This window comes from Odontesthes bonariensis, chromosome 11, assembly GCF_027942865.1.
Source record: "Odontesthes bonariensis isolate fOdoBon6 chromosome 11, fOdoBon6.hap1, whole genome shotgun sequence".
Lineage (NCBI taxonomy): Eukaryota > Metazoa > Chordata > Actinopteri > Atheriniformes > Atherinopsidae > Odontesthes > Odontesthes bonariensis.
In genome coordinates this window covers 30,153,811-30,167,268 of record NC_134516.1, presented here as the reverse complement: position 1 = coordinate 30,167,268, position 13,458 = coordinate 30,153,811, and the positions used below count along the sequence as shown (strand labels likewise).

The window sequence follows — 13,458 nt, the reverse complement described above, 5'->3', positions numbered from 1 at the left end:
TCACACAAGTTGTTGCTGAAATAAGATTTACACAAGCAGAGCGTTCAGAATATTTCCTCCTTTGATTGAAAAGCTGTTGGAACAAAAACAAATGTTCTACAAAGTGAGACTTTATGATTTCCACCTGAAGCAGGACTGAGATCAGACAGTCAGACCATGTGCCATAGGATGAACTATCAGGATTTAACAGCAAGGCCAGACAGTCAGATGTCAAACAGCCGGTTATCATCTTAAAGCAGTAAAGGTTAGCCGTTATTATTTTAGAGATCATATTAACATAACTCCAAAAATTTAGCTGATCCAAATAGGCCTCCTCTGCCTCTCTTCACCAATTCTGAGTTGATAGTGATCAATATCCATATACCATTTAACTATTTAACTGCAGCAGATCTATGAAACAATTAAAATGCTCTCTTAACAAAGCAGCAAAGTGCTTTATAGATAGGTTTAAAATAGGTTAGATTATTAGGATATTAACAAAAACACAACAAAAGGCGCTACAGGAGTCAGATATTACCAATAGCTTTCTTAAAGAGGAAAACTACAGCTGCAGTGAGACTGATTCATAACAAGACAAGATAAGTTTTGTTTTTATGACGCATTCAAAAACAGCCACAGTGACCAGAGAGCCATACAAGAGAAACAATATATCAACACGATTAGCAGTTTCTAACCCTGCAGATAAATGATAACTGAATTAAACAGTATAGCATTGGATAGAATGGGTGAAATAGAAATAAAATTCTGTTTACAGTTAAAGAGATGCCACTCAACCATAGTAACAAACTGAGAATTTTAGAACATTTTAAATAATTAGAGGTCTGAGCCGCTCTGATTGGAAAAGGAAGATTAATCCGTTTATAAGAAAAGTTTTTGTGAGCTCAGCTGGCGCCCTGTTAAACACCTACATCAACTCAAAATCAGCTGCTCCATCTGGAAGGCAAGACAATGAAAAAGAGAAATAAGTCATTAAATGGATTACAAGAGAAATTATTCCAATATTTGGGGTACCAGAAGTGATAAGATCAGACAATGGTGCTCACTTCTCTTATGAAGAACTAAGAGAAATGGAACAGATGTTTGGAACTGGACATAAGCTCGGTGAAGTCTATCACCCAGCTTCACAAGGACGACTGGAAAGAGCAAATAAGAACCATCAAAAAGGCCCAACAAACTCTGTGTAGACACAAAGTTAACTTGGGCTGAAACTCTCCCTATGATGTTAATTAACCTGAGATTTACTCCAGATGCCACCATGTTGTCAGGTTGTCCCACATGATGCCTGGGCAGGGAGAAAAGACTCTGTCCATTTACTACTGCACCAACAGGCTCACCCCCTGTTCTACCACGGTATGAAAACTTGTGTGAATAAGTGAAACAACTGAATAACATGGTGATGAGTATATCTCAACAGGTTACAGAAATACTCACTGAGGAACAGGACCGCCATACTTCACCTGTTGGAGTAGGAAACTGGGTCCTAAAGAGAGTCAACAAACGTGACTGGTCCTCTCCTCTGTGGACGAGACCAAACAAGGTAGCAGAAGCTACATCGGATTGTGTAAAGGTATGGTTGATAGGAGACAGACTGAGTAACTGGAGCCACAAGACTCACTGTACTCATGCTCCAGATCCCACCGAAAGAACACTGACTGAGGAACCTCACCTACTGACAAAGAGCAACACAGGAGCAGAAACTGCAGTGGAGATGTTCGGCAATTAATTGCTTCTCAAGTTTTCCCAACAAAATTCTGTGTGTGTTTTTGTCTTCTTTTGTCTTTGCTTTGCTTTGTGTTGTTTTGTTTTGTGTAGTGTCTCTGTGTTGATGTGTGCTCTAAATGATCTGAAGTTTTTCCACAGCAAAAGGAAATTGATGGTACTGAATTCTGCAGGAACGCTGCACTGCATTGAGTTATATGAGTACACAAAAGGTATATCAACTGGCCAGTTGTTTTGTTTTGGGTTATTTTTAATTTTTTATTATGTTTGTTTTATTTATTTGGTTGTTTTGGTTTGGGGGACATAAGAAAAATGATGAATTGGGCACTAGGACTGAACCTTTGCCCACTAGTGAGGACAAGAAAGACATGTCCTGAGTATAAGATACAGGGCAAATGAAAATTGCTCTGGTGTGCTGCATTATTTGTTCTCCGACTAATTATTAATCCACAGATTCAGAACCACTACAGGACTCACAGCCAAGCAACGGACAAGGAGTCCATCTGAAATTCTGGAAGGCTGTGCCCATCTTGCCAAGATGATGGTTGAACAAGCAAACAATCTTCAAGCACTGTCAACAGAACACAGCGGAAATTCTCTCTTGAAATTGTCCTAAAAACAAGATTAGCTAGGGAACAGGGATGCTGAAGATCCCTCAGGAAGTGACGTACTGGTGACCTCTCCTTCCAAGATTAGGTCCGGATCAGAATGCTGAACTGATGTTCAGCCATGAGGAGAACCGAGCACCAAGCAATGACAGGATTGGACCAGAAGAGACTACACGACTCGTCACGTGGGAAAAAAAAAAAGAAGTATTTGTTCATATGTTATATTTCATGTATTTATTAAGCTGATTAATCATTTTTTGGGTATAAATCAACCAATCATTAGTATAACCATTGCCAGGGGGGTGACTCGGCTGTTTGGAGCGGGACCTTAGACACTGAAAGGTAATGAGGTGGTCGGTCGCCAAGTGGAAATGGGGCCATAGGGGAATTTTTCCCGGTGTCAATTTTTCCCGGGTTTTCGCTCCTATACGCTGTAAACGGTGGACGAGCCTGCTGGTAATGTTAATTGCCTTATGCACTGTTTGAGTTCCAAGATGTTAGAAATTTTTTGTAGCTTCGTTATTTATTATTATGTGTTATGATGGTGCTTATGGGTGAGCAGGGCCTTGACACTGCTCAAACCACATATGGGTTCGGGGCCACATACACACAGAATAATATAGATATTTATCCTTGCATACACGTAGAGGCGTGACACTTATAGTTTTTAAGAAATGTGCTCATTTGCAGAGTTATAATCATGGAGTTATGAAGGTCTTAACCCTCTCGGAAAGAGGTTCTGTTCCGAGCAAAATGATGGAAGACTCCGGATAGAAAAGTTTTGCTAACGCATTAGAATTGTTTATTATTATTATTGTTTATTATTTGCCACATGCCTGTGCAATGAAGACTTGCTTGCTGCTGATAACGCAATGAAGAACAGCTTACACATTGATGCTTACATAATGATGACAAAAAATCTCCTCTGGTTGTGCTGCACCTTAAAGTGGCCGCGGACTTGCAGTTTGGGGCCCTGCTAGGTTGGCTGCCGCTAACAGGGGTGACACAATACAGAATATTACACTCCGACCTCATTTTAAGGTTGACATGATGAAATCATGCCAAGAGGGGGAATGTTATAAATTGGCTTTATTCTTAGACTTTATGTATTCATATTCTGTAGTTCTCTAGATAATCTATGTTCCTAGTTTGTACGTGTACACTCTGCTCATACAAACGCAATGTATGTCCAACACTTTAAGATGACGTAGCGGGATAAAATAACTGGGTCAGATAAAGCGTCTCTTAGGACAGATAGGTCTGGTACAGTAGATGCACGCCTGAAACAACACGCACACACACACACATCGCTTATCACATCCAAAGAACATGACAAAGACGGTGGATGGCCTGCTCACAGCATGAGTAAATATTCAATGATGCGTCGTCAAATGTAGGTACAACCTCTGTGAGATAAAGGTGGACATAAATATGAAATGTGTCCAGATATCGGGGCTCTCTCTGATGGAGGCCCTGCGAGGGCTCTGTCTCTCCGAGTTCAGCACGGCTAAACTTCACATGTGACCACGAATAAATACTTTGTTTAACTTAAGATTCCTCCAGCTTGTTCTTGGGCTTCCAATATAAAGAATCGGGTCTAACACTACTAATGAAAATTCTAAGCAGGGTCGAGACATGGCTTTCATCCATAAGGTCGCTGTGAGCGTTCATAATGGCCAAATGTGTTAGTCTCTCCTGCGTCATGGTGCTGCGCAGCCAGGTTTTCAGGCTGAGAAAGAGCGCTCGGATGCCGCCACAGATATGGGCGGGGCCAGAGAAAGCCTAATGAGCTTCTCCACCTCTGACAGCATGGAGCGGGGTTGGGGCTGCAAGGTTTGCAGGATGGACCCCTACACACATCCCTCAGTATGTCCAGCTCAAGGCTTAGCCGCTCTCGTGGAAAGGGGGTCAGTTCCGGGGAACCCACATCTACTCGTTTCCCCTGAACTGCCTGCTCTCGCCCTGCAGCTCCGCGGAGTCCCTCCTGATCAAAACGCCGCTCCACCTCTGAGCGCACCAGGTCCAGGGCCTCAAACACTTCTCTCTTCCACAGGCTTTGATATTCTGCAATATTAGATATAACATCAAATAAACAACTTCTCTAACCGACCAATACTGTCCATATGGGCTACCTATTTAAGCTGGATCAAACTTATATTTTCCCATTTAAGTTCAAAATCCTGTTATGAATATGGTTTGTTATTTCTGTCATTATTCTTTTTTTCCTTTAGTTGTCTCATGAAAGTGGCATGAGTGTACGTTCTTAGTCAGTTGATAGGCTAGTGCATACCGTTGTTTGTGTATTATGAATAATTCATTACAGGTTACAGGTACATTAATGTTTAATGAATAGGCCTACATGGATGTACAGTATTGTTGAACTTGTTCGGTTTTTAATGTCATAATCTATGGATAGTGTCAGGTTCAAATACCTAGAAATTCATAAAGATAGAGAGATGTCAAGGATTTTTACTCCTGAGGAGAGCTGGTGAGGAGACGGCTCCTTACAATCTCCTAACCACTCTGAAGCTTCTCCATCACGCCTCCTCCATTTTATTCGGAAATGGGTGTGTACAAAAAGCTCTCAAAAGAAGGGAAGGGGGATTCAGTTTCAGGCGGACCAGACCACATTCCTAACAGTGGAATTTACGACCTTCACACAAATAAGCAAGGCACAACTTTGCTCAAAACTCTTATAAGAAAACAGAGTATATATGGGATAACTATCATAAAATGTATTTACAACTCAACAGATAGATACTTTAAAAGCGTCTGTCCGCAATAAGCTATATGGAAAGTGTTGTCAGGCCCAGGAACTCAGGACGCAGATGCAGGGATAAGGTTTTCCAATAACAAGCTTTATTGAAAAGCAGAGGATCAATTCTCCCAGAGAGAAGAAAATACAGGCTATGGAATTATCTAAATATACTTCTCCCAAAAATGGAAGAAGTATAACTATAAAAATGATCAAAATAATACTCGCTCCACTATAAGGAGGAAAAACAAAAAGACTATCAAAAGTTATAAGTAACGCAAAATCCCTCCCACTACGGAGGAAAGACTAAGAAGACTATGGTTAGTAATCAACTGAAAAACACTCCTGCAAAGCAGAGGCACTAGGCTATGAAAAATATTTAAGAAAACAAAGAATCGCTCCACTCGGAGGAAACAAAAGAGCTATGAAACATATACTATGGTTTAACCAATCTGTGATATAAAAATGACCAAAACCAAAAACTCTCTCTGAGAGAAACAGAACAAAGCACGAAGGTTGCTTGGAACAAGGCTGTGACCAGACTTGGGAAGGCTGGAGTGAACGCACGTAGATACTGACGAATACGACCCACTGGCACAAGACAAGGGGGGACGCAGACTCTTATACACTGGGTTAACAGGGGACAGGTGGAAACATTCATCCCACAATCAGACCGAGACACACGAGGAAGGGCAAGTGACCTGAAACGAGAGTTATAAACTCATTTATCACCAGCTCTATCAGCATGGAGAGAATCCCCTTTTCTCCCAAAAGATCCCAGGTGCTGCTCCTGAGGTGTTTCTGTAAGTTTATCACACCAGCTGGTGAAATGATATGAGTCCCTCTACAGTTGTTGGAGATATCAGCTGAGATTCAAACTAAAAGACACATTTTGTGTCTGAAACTGTGAGAGACTGTTCAAGTGGGACTGAAAGCAGATTCAGAGGGTTGTGATGTATGTGTTTCCACCCAAATGATCTGATAACTGTCAGATATGCAGCAGTGCTATGAAATCCACTTTAGAAGCTGCAGTTATTGGACACAATGAAAGCTGAGCATCTCTGTGGCTCAGAGGAAAACTGAGCAACAAATGTTGTCAGTCTAAAGCTGAAATACTAAAGAATACTGCTGCTTATGTGGAACAAAGCAAACTCCAGAGAAGCTGGAAGCACCACTGCGACTGAACTTGTGACATCATCACAGTTTACGCAACTTCCTCCAACATCTATGTCTCTTGAGGCCTTTACAAAATATATTTCTGACACTGATTTTTCTGATGAAGTGCTTTGTTTTATTACCACTTAAATGAAGCAAACAATGCCCTTGTTGTTTAAACTGCACCAGCGTTGATTTATCTCTGTAATGTCTTGTGTTCTGTTCTGGGTGTTCATTCATTACAGATTGTCCAAATAGTGAAATCTAAGTGAAAAGAAGCCCTGATATAAAGCAGAACTATTCATGATAAATGCTCTTAAGCTGTTGTAGTTTCAGTGAATGTGATCAACACTCTGCAACTGGTGTATTTAAGGTGATTTCTATAGTTTATATAGAATTATTCTATAGTTTATATAAGTTACAAATGAGGATATAACGATGCAGCTAACAGCAAAGCTAACAATAAGCATCAGCCAGGCTCTGTCAGAGGTGACAGTGTAGAAACAGAGTGCAGGCATAGAGGGAAGTACAGGTTAAGCAGTAGATCACATTTCTACACCTGAACAGGGACTTGAACCCTGGACCCTCAGATTAAAAGTCTGATGCTCTACCAACTGAGCTATCCAGGCCCTATGAGAGTGTGTCTGAGTGACAGCTGACATCTGAAACACTTCCTGAGTCCAAAGCTGTGACGCTGTTTTCTGAACAAACGCCTGGTTGATGTGAACTTGTGTTGCAGCCACTGAGCATAAAGAAGAAGGCCTTCATGGAGGGAAACAGGGAGTTAAGGAGGAGTGTGAAGAAAAAAGGAAGAGAGCAAGTCGGTGGGAAACTATCTGCAGCAGAACAGTGTGAGGGATGTGTGGTCAGGAATGGAAAAGCTCACAGGCTTTGGGATAATGTGGGATCAGACAGATGGAAGAGTTCAGACAAACTCAGCATGCTGCTGCCTCCTGCTACAGACCTCACATCCTCCATGTACCAACAGCTGCCCTGCCACACCTCAGCACATCTACATGAAACTATCACATCTATAGGAATATAAACTATCGCCTCATCTGGATACAAACAAAAGAGATGATTGTGGATTTTAGGAGGAGCAGCAGTCAGCTGAACAGCGTCTCCATCCTCGGTGAAGAGGTGGTTGAGGATTACAGATACCTGAGGGTTCACCTGGACAGCAGACTGGACTGGAAATGCAACACTGAGGCTGTCTACAAGATGGGACATTCAGTAAACTATTCCTATAACTGTATATATGCTAACTGAGTTGGCATGGGTTGGTGCACTAAACACATGTTACAGAGTTTAATATTTCTGCATCTTTTAGTAAAAACAGGAAAGAATGAGTGTATATTTCCAGCCAAATTCCCAATAAAGCTGCTCTCATCCACATATTTTTCTGTTTCTTCTGTCAGACGGCTAAACTGAAAATCAGCCCATTAAGACTACGTGTCAACTCGTGGTCACTTAAAGCATGTCCAGACTGTCGCTCTGCTCTAATAAAATCCTGATTTTGTAACCGCAGCCTCATGTGAGAAAATCCCCCTTCAGGTGACTTAAAGACAACATGTTGGCAGCGATTTCAGCTGCACTTACATGCAGCGTGATGTCCCACAGAGAAAGTTAGAGGCAGCAGAATGTCATGAAGGTTTCCTACACAGTCTATCCCGTGCATGTACGCTGGGACAACATGGTGGTCCAGTTAAATGGACGAGCCCACCTGGAACTGAAGCTGGACTTACCTGTGCATGCAAGCGTTCTGAATGTCCTGATCAAGATAAAAATATGTAACATACAGAACAAAAAGCATCCATCTCCAGCTGAAAACATGAAACCTGCAGACTACACATAAAATGTTCCACTGGGGTGACCGACCCAAGTTGGTTATTAGGAGGAAATTTCATAAATATCCTCAAAACCAGTTTTCCTCAGTGTGCAGACTTCAGGTTTTTGCTTTAAGTTTTGTACAAAGAAAATAGACTCAAATGTAACCTCTCTTCTATGCATATTCAGAACTTATTTAAATCTCTTCCAGAAAAACTCTTGTTTTGATCATTTTCTTTAAAATAAAGATTTTTAAAAAGCTAATATGTTTTACATATAACATCAGTTATAGAGGTAAACACGCAAAGTTAACATATTGACAGGTTTTAAATGTATTTTTCAGTGGCGGCCGTGCTTTGGCTCACTGGGCCTTCAGTGCGGGTTTACCGTCCATTCAGAGTCGCTATTTAAATCCGTCCTGAGTGCCCACATGGATCTGGATCTCACTAACCGTGCTGTATGCCAATAAACACAGAGAGACAGCTGTTAGAAGACTTTCTTCTGCAGGTTTCCTTCTGATTTATTTATCTTTTAAACACATATTCAGCAGCAGGATGTTTATTCATCAATTAGCCCACTAATAATAAATTACGAGAGGCATTTCACGTATTGAGAGCAGCTTCCATTGTTATTGTTATTATTATCAGATATATCAGCAGTTCAGAATATTTGATCATTTATTTTTATAATTTAATATTTATATATGTTAATAAAATACATAATACTCACAAGAGTTCCTGATTATTATCTATTTATTGACATAACACTGAGATGCTGCATATGTTAGTCCATTGTTGCCAGTTAACTGCAGCCTTGCAGCTTTCAGCAGCAGCTGTTACCGCTGAGCAATCAGTTCCCTCTGCACTGAGGATCATATGAAAGCAGCTCCTGCAGCTTCAGGTTAGTGTCACAGGGCTCTGAACGTTGTGTTAGTGCAGTTTGGCAGCAGCAGGTCCCAGGCAAGCTTTAATTATATTGCACCAGAATGAGGTGAGTAACTTCTAGTCTGTCCCAGTGCTTCTAAGTGGTGGCACTGAACCTCTGCTGCCTTAAATGTCTGAGGCAAGCAGAACCTCATTTGGTCGCAGCATTACACTGTGAATATGCAGTTAAGCTCAACAGGAGTGGGCATGTTAAGGGGAGGTGGTGGTTGGACCCCACTGGTCTCTAAATGTACTCAGAACTTCATATGAGATGTCCCTGTTTCTGCAGGGGTTTGTGGATTTCTTGTGTGCTGATTGGAAGCATCACCTGCATTCCTGCACAAAGCGGTAAGCTGATCCCAATCAAAGCTCAGCAACTAAAAGCAGTTTAAATTGACTTGGGTTGTAAATGGAAGGCTGATCTTAATTCTCTGGTTCCTCACCAATGTATTCAGTTTATGGACAAGCTCTATCTAAGCCAACGTATCAGAAAGCAGCTGGAACCAGTGGTTCTGCAGCACAGCAGCATGGCGCTCAGGGAGGTCAGTCTGGAGCTCCTGGCAGCAATTACCAGTTTGAAGATGGGAGCTGGAGCCTTTCATCTGACACCAGCGGCGAGGACGAGCCAGTCTTCACTCCTGTGACCGACGAGGATCAAGTCTACGCTTACAAATCTCGGTCCCGCTACAACAAGAAGCGTGTGCTGTTCAGCCAGTTCCGCTACAGCCCAACAGAATCTGAGCCAGACCACGGCAAAACATCTCAGCACAAGGTTCCAGTTCAGAGCGGCTTCTGAGGATCTTTCTGGTGAGGCTCATTTTACTCTGCATGTGTGCTCTCTGTAGCTGCTGGTAGGTGACTGACTTTCTTTGTCTTGCAGATCTGCATATTCTAGAGGCATCGCTGCTGCTGCCGCTTGAATAAATGGCTTTAACTTGAATACCTTGTTGCTCCATCAAATGGCTCCTAGCTGTCTCTGGGTCATCCAGTTGTGGGTTGGAGGGGATAGTTGAGGGCCTGACAGGTTGACATGACTTAATCCTATAAATAAGGTGTTGGCATTAACTTAAGGACAGTTTCTGCTCAAAGGTGAGCTTGTGAAGGTCTTGACAGCATCAACTTGGAATGTATTCCCAACTAAAAATGGCTGAAAAGCCAACTACAGCTCTCTGACAGCAGTGGGTAAAGGTGTGGCCTTGAGCTCTATCAGAAGATTCCACTGCTGCATATTGTGCTGAGGGGGAAACCTTTCCACTCTGTAGCAATCCTCACCCTACAGCTCTGGGTAAGGGCAGACCCATCAGATGCTGGGGCCATGTGAAACCTGGACAGTAGTTTCTGCAAGTCCATGACCGAGGATGGCTTCATAACTATCTTCTGTGGTTGCAAAGGTCTTGTACTTTGAATACTTGTAATGAAGCTTGTGCTGCACAAATCAAAAGATGTGGCAGCTACTTGCATTAAAGGTAGGGAATCTTTTTCTGGAATTTTTTTTTTATTTTTTTTTTTACATGCCATCTATCAAACTGCAATCTGCTCCTCCTTCCCCCTGTGCGCGTACCCTGCTCCGTGAACGAATTATGCGTCCAGAAGCTTGGCAGGAAGCTAAACTAGAGCCAGCTTGGCTAGCACCTAGCATTATTAAACATAGTTATCATATACTAAATACGGCAACGATCGATGCTTGCTGTCAGAACCGCGCTCGTGCGTGTTCATGTACTCTAGAGGCGTGCCTTCAGGGGGAAAGTAAATTTTCAAAATCCAGGATCTCCTACCTTAAGTGACTTGGGAACTAAATTTATAGGCTCAATGTTGTCACTTACTCACTCCCTGGAAGTAAGTTGGATCAGGTGGTGGGGGGCAAACATCTAGTGGAGGACCCTGTTCATGACATCTGAAACACAAAGCAGTGTGTTGGTTTTCTAATTAAATGTATACATTGAGGTTGGGTCATGGAAACTGAAAGGAGCCTCTCAGCCTCAATTGCAGAGGTGTGGCCAGAAGGTCCTCATTGCCTATCAGGACAGCAGCATAGGACCTGTGAATATTGGCATGTAGGGAAAAATTAAAGCTGAAGAAAAAGGCCTTTTGTGTTGGGTTGTTCAGGAGGTTGACCTGAAGCAGGTACCAGGTGGCCAAAAGGGCTGCATCATCAGTAGCTGCTCAAGCTAAAATTCAGGGATGGGAAGAATTTGTCATCTGTTCCCATTTCTTTGGTTGCATCTATAAAATAACAGTTTGACATGCATGAAATAGCATTTCTGCAGAAAATGGGTGATTCTCTGAGATGCATCTGGACCTTCAGCTGTTCAATGAAGCCTCATCAGAAATGGTCTCCATGGAAGGGTGGCTGTTAAGAAGCCGTTCTTAAGGAGGGGAAACGGGGAGAAAAGGCTGAGCTGTGCCAAAGGACACAAGAAGTGGACTGAAAATCAGTGGCAACAGGTCTGATGGAGGGATGAATCCTCCCCAGAGCCCGGGGAGGGTTAGAATAAATATATTAAATTAATGAATAAATCCAACAACTCTCATGGATTCTGTTCATTACATCAGATCTTACAGATCAAACATCTATTTTGTTCTACATTTGGATGCAAGAAGACGAGCCAGGTGTTGGAATATGTTCAGTTAAGTCGTGAGCTGTACAACCACACAGTGGACTGTGCACAAAAGCATTCACTATCCTGTCTGGAACATGAACAAACATGTCTGATTAATACTGGGCATAATGCAACATCAAATGTTCCATCTATATGTGAGAATCAGATGTCTTACCTGGTCGTCCCTACAGCAAGGACACTGCCTGTGGGGACTACTTGCACATAGTCGACATATACTGACATAATTAAAAGAAAAACTTCTGTGGACTTGTTCCCACACTTTAAGTCACTCACATTGTTAACCTGCAGGTTGCAGTTTAAATATGAACATGATAAAGTCTGGTCTTTGTTGGATTTTATGAAAGTAATTATGAGGACAGATGATGTGAACTACTGTAACAAATGTTAGTTTTCAGAATTAAAACAACCTGCGGATATAAATATTCTCATTTTCATATATAAATATAAAGTTCAGGTGTGACAGTCAACATTTTACAGTAAAAAAAAAAACTTTCTCAGAAACTTAGACCCATATTAAAAAAGAGCATTATTCAAATGGACACATTTTCCCTTTTAAATGAGTTAAAAATGTAACTTTAACTTCAGTGTATTTTCAGTACAGTTCCACCTCACTGATGGCTGGTAAAGCCTCCACAGTACAAAGAACAGAAAACAGTCGCCTACAGACTATAAAGTGCTCAAATGTCACATTTCCCATGTTGGAAGTTTGCTGTGTCACAGGGAGTCTTTGGTTGTTCTCACAAGGCAACAAGTTTTCAGGAGGAATGATGGAAATCCACAGAAATCATCAAGACAAATTTGAGAAACAGTTACAGATATGAACAAAATGATGGCACAAGGTGCTTTAAACATTTAACCTCCGTTATGTCCTGTTTAATCAAGTTCATCTGAAATAAATCTAAGATCTCCTCCATATCACTTAATAAAAGAGCAGCTCTGCATCATGTTGTCTCACGTTTCTACATCTCAGCTCAGATATTAATCTGAGCTTTAAACATCTCAGAGTGCGCAGAAGGCAGTTAGCGTGACTTTAGGAAGAATACACCCTCTGCTATGTTCCAAACACATCCATGCTTCTAGATCCTCTGGATGAGAGAGCTGCAGAGCTCCTTATTCCTGCCAAGGAGTCAACATTATGTTAGAGTTATTTCCAGAACTCAGCAGGTTAACTTACTAAGACTCCAGTCTTATGTCACGCTGAGCTCACTTTTTTCCCCTTTAAACCCAACTAGCAGCTCCCACTAGTGAAGTGGACAAGTGATGTGTTGGACCCCAATTTCATGGCTGTGACGACTTTGTGACGTATTAGAACCGAGGTTATAACCTGGAGTCCTTCAGACCAAATCTCTGTCACTCCCCTCACACTCCCCAGCCAGAGATTAGGGGCCCACAGTGATCTGCAGGACTTTGGTCCAGATGTTTAACACCGTATCTGACCAAGCGTAATTCACCTTCTGTAAAACATCCCATGTTCATTCCTCACATGTTGCAACAAACCTTTTTAAATGTCAGAAGTGTTCATTTTCAGAGCTGAATTGAATGCAGCACGATCTGACTGGGTCCCAGGTGAGGTTTATGAGTGTAATTAGAGCAGGTAGAGCACCAATATAAAGTCAGCTGCAGCCTCAGATGAGTTACAGCACAAATCTTCTCTCAACAGCAGTCACTAGATTGCTGTTTTTGACCAGTTTTATCTGAATTGTGTTGCTTCTGTTTTGTCTTGTTCAACATGATGTTTAAGGTTTTCTTCAGGTGAGTCTTCATGTTTAATGGTTTAGGTTTTTGTTCTCCTATATACTAAAGTTTCTTTCTTTTCTTTTGAAATCCAAACAGGATTTCCTGGCTTTGTG

The 13,458-nt window shown here is 41.8% G+C and overlaps 1 non-coding gene across 1 annotated transcript; it reads right to left on the bottom strand.

Moving 5' to 3' along the window:
- Nucleotides 1–6,793: 6,793 nt before the first annotated feature.
- On the bottom strand, nucleotides 6,794–6,866 carry trnak-uuu (transfer RNA lysine (anticodon UUU)). The gene has a single exon. It is a non-coding gene; the product is annotated as a tRNA-Lys (tRNA).
- Between the last annotated feature and the right edge of the window lie 6,592 nt (nucleotides 6,867–13,458).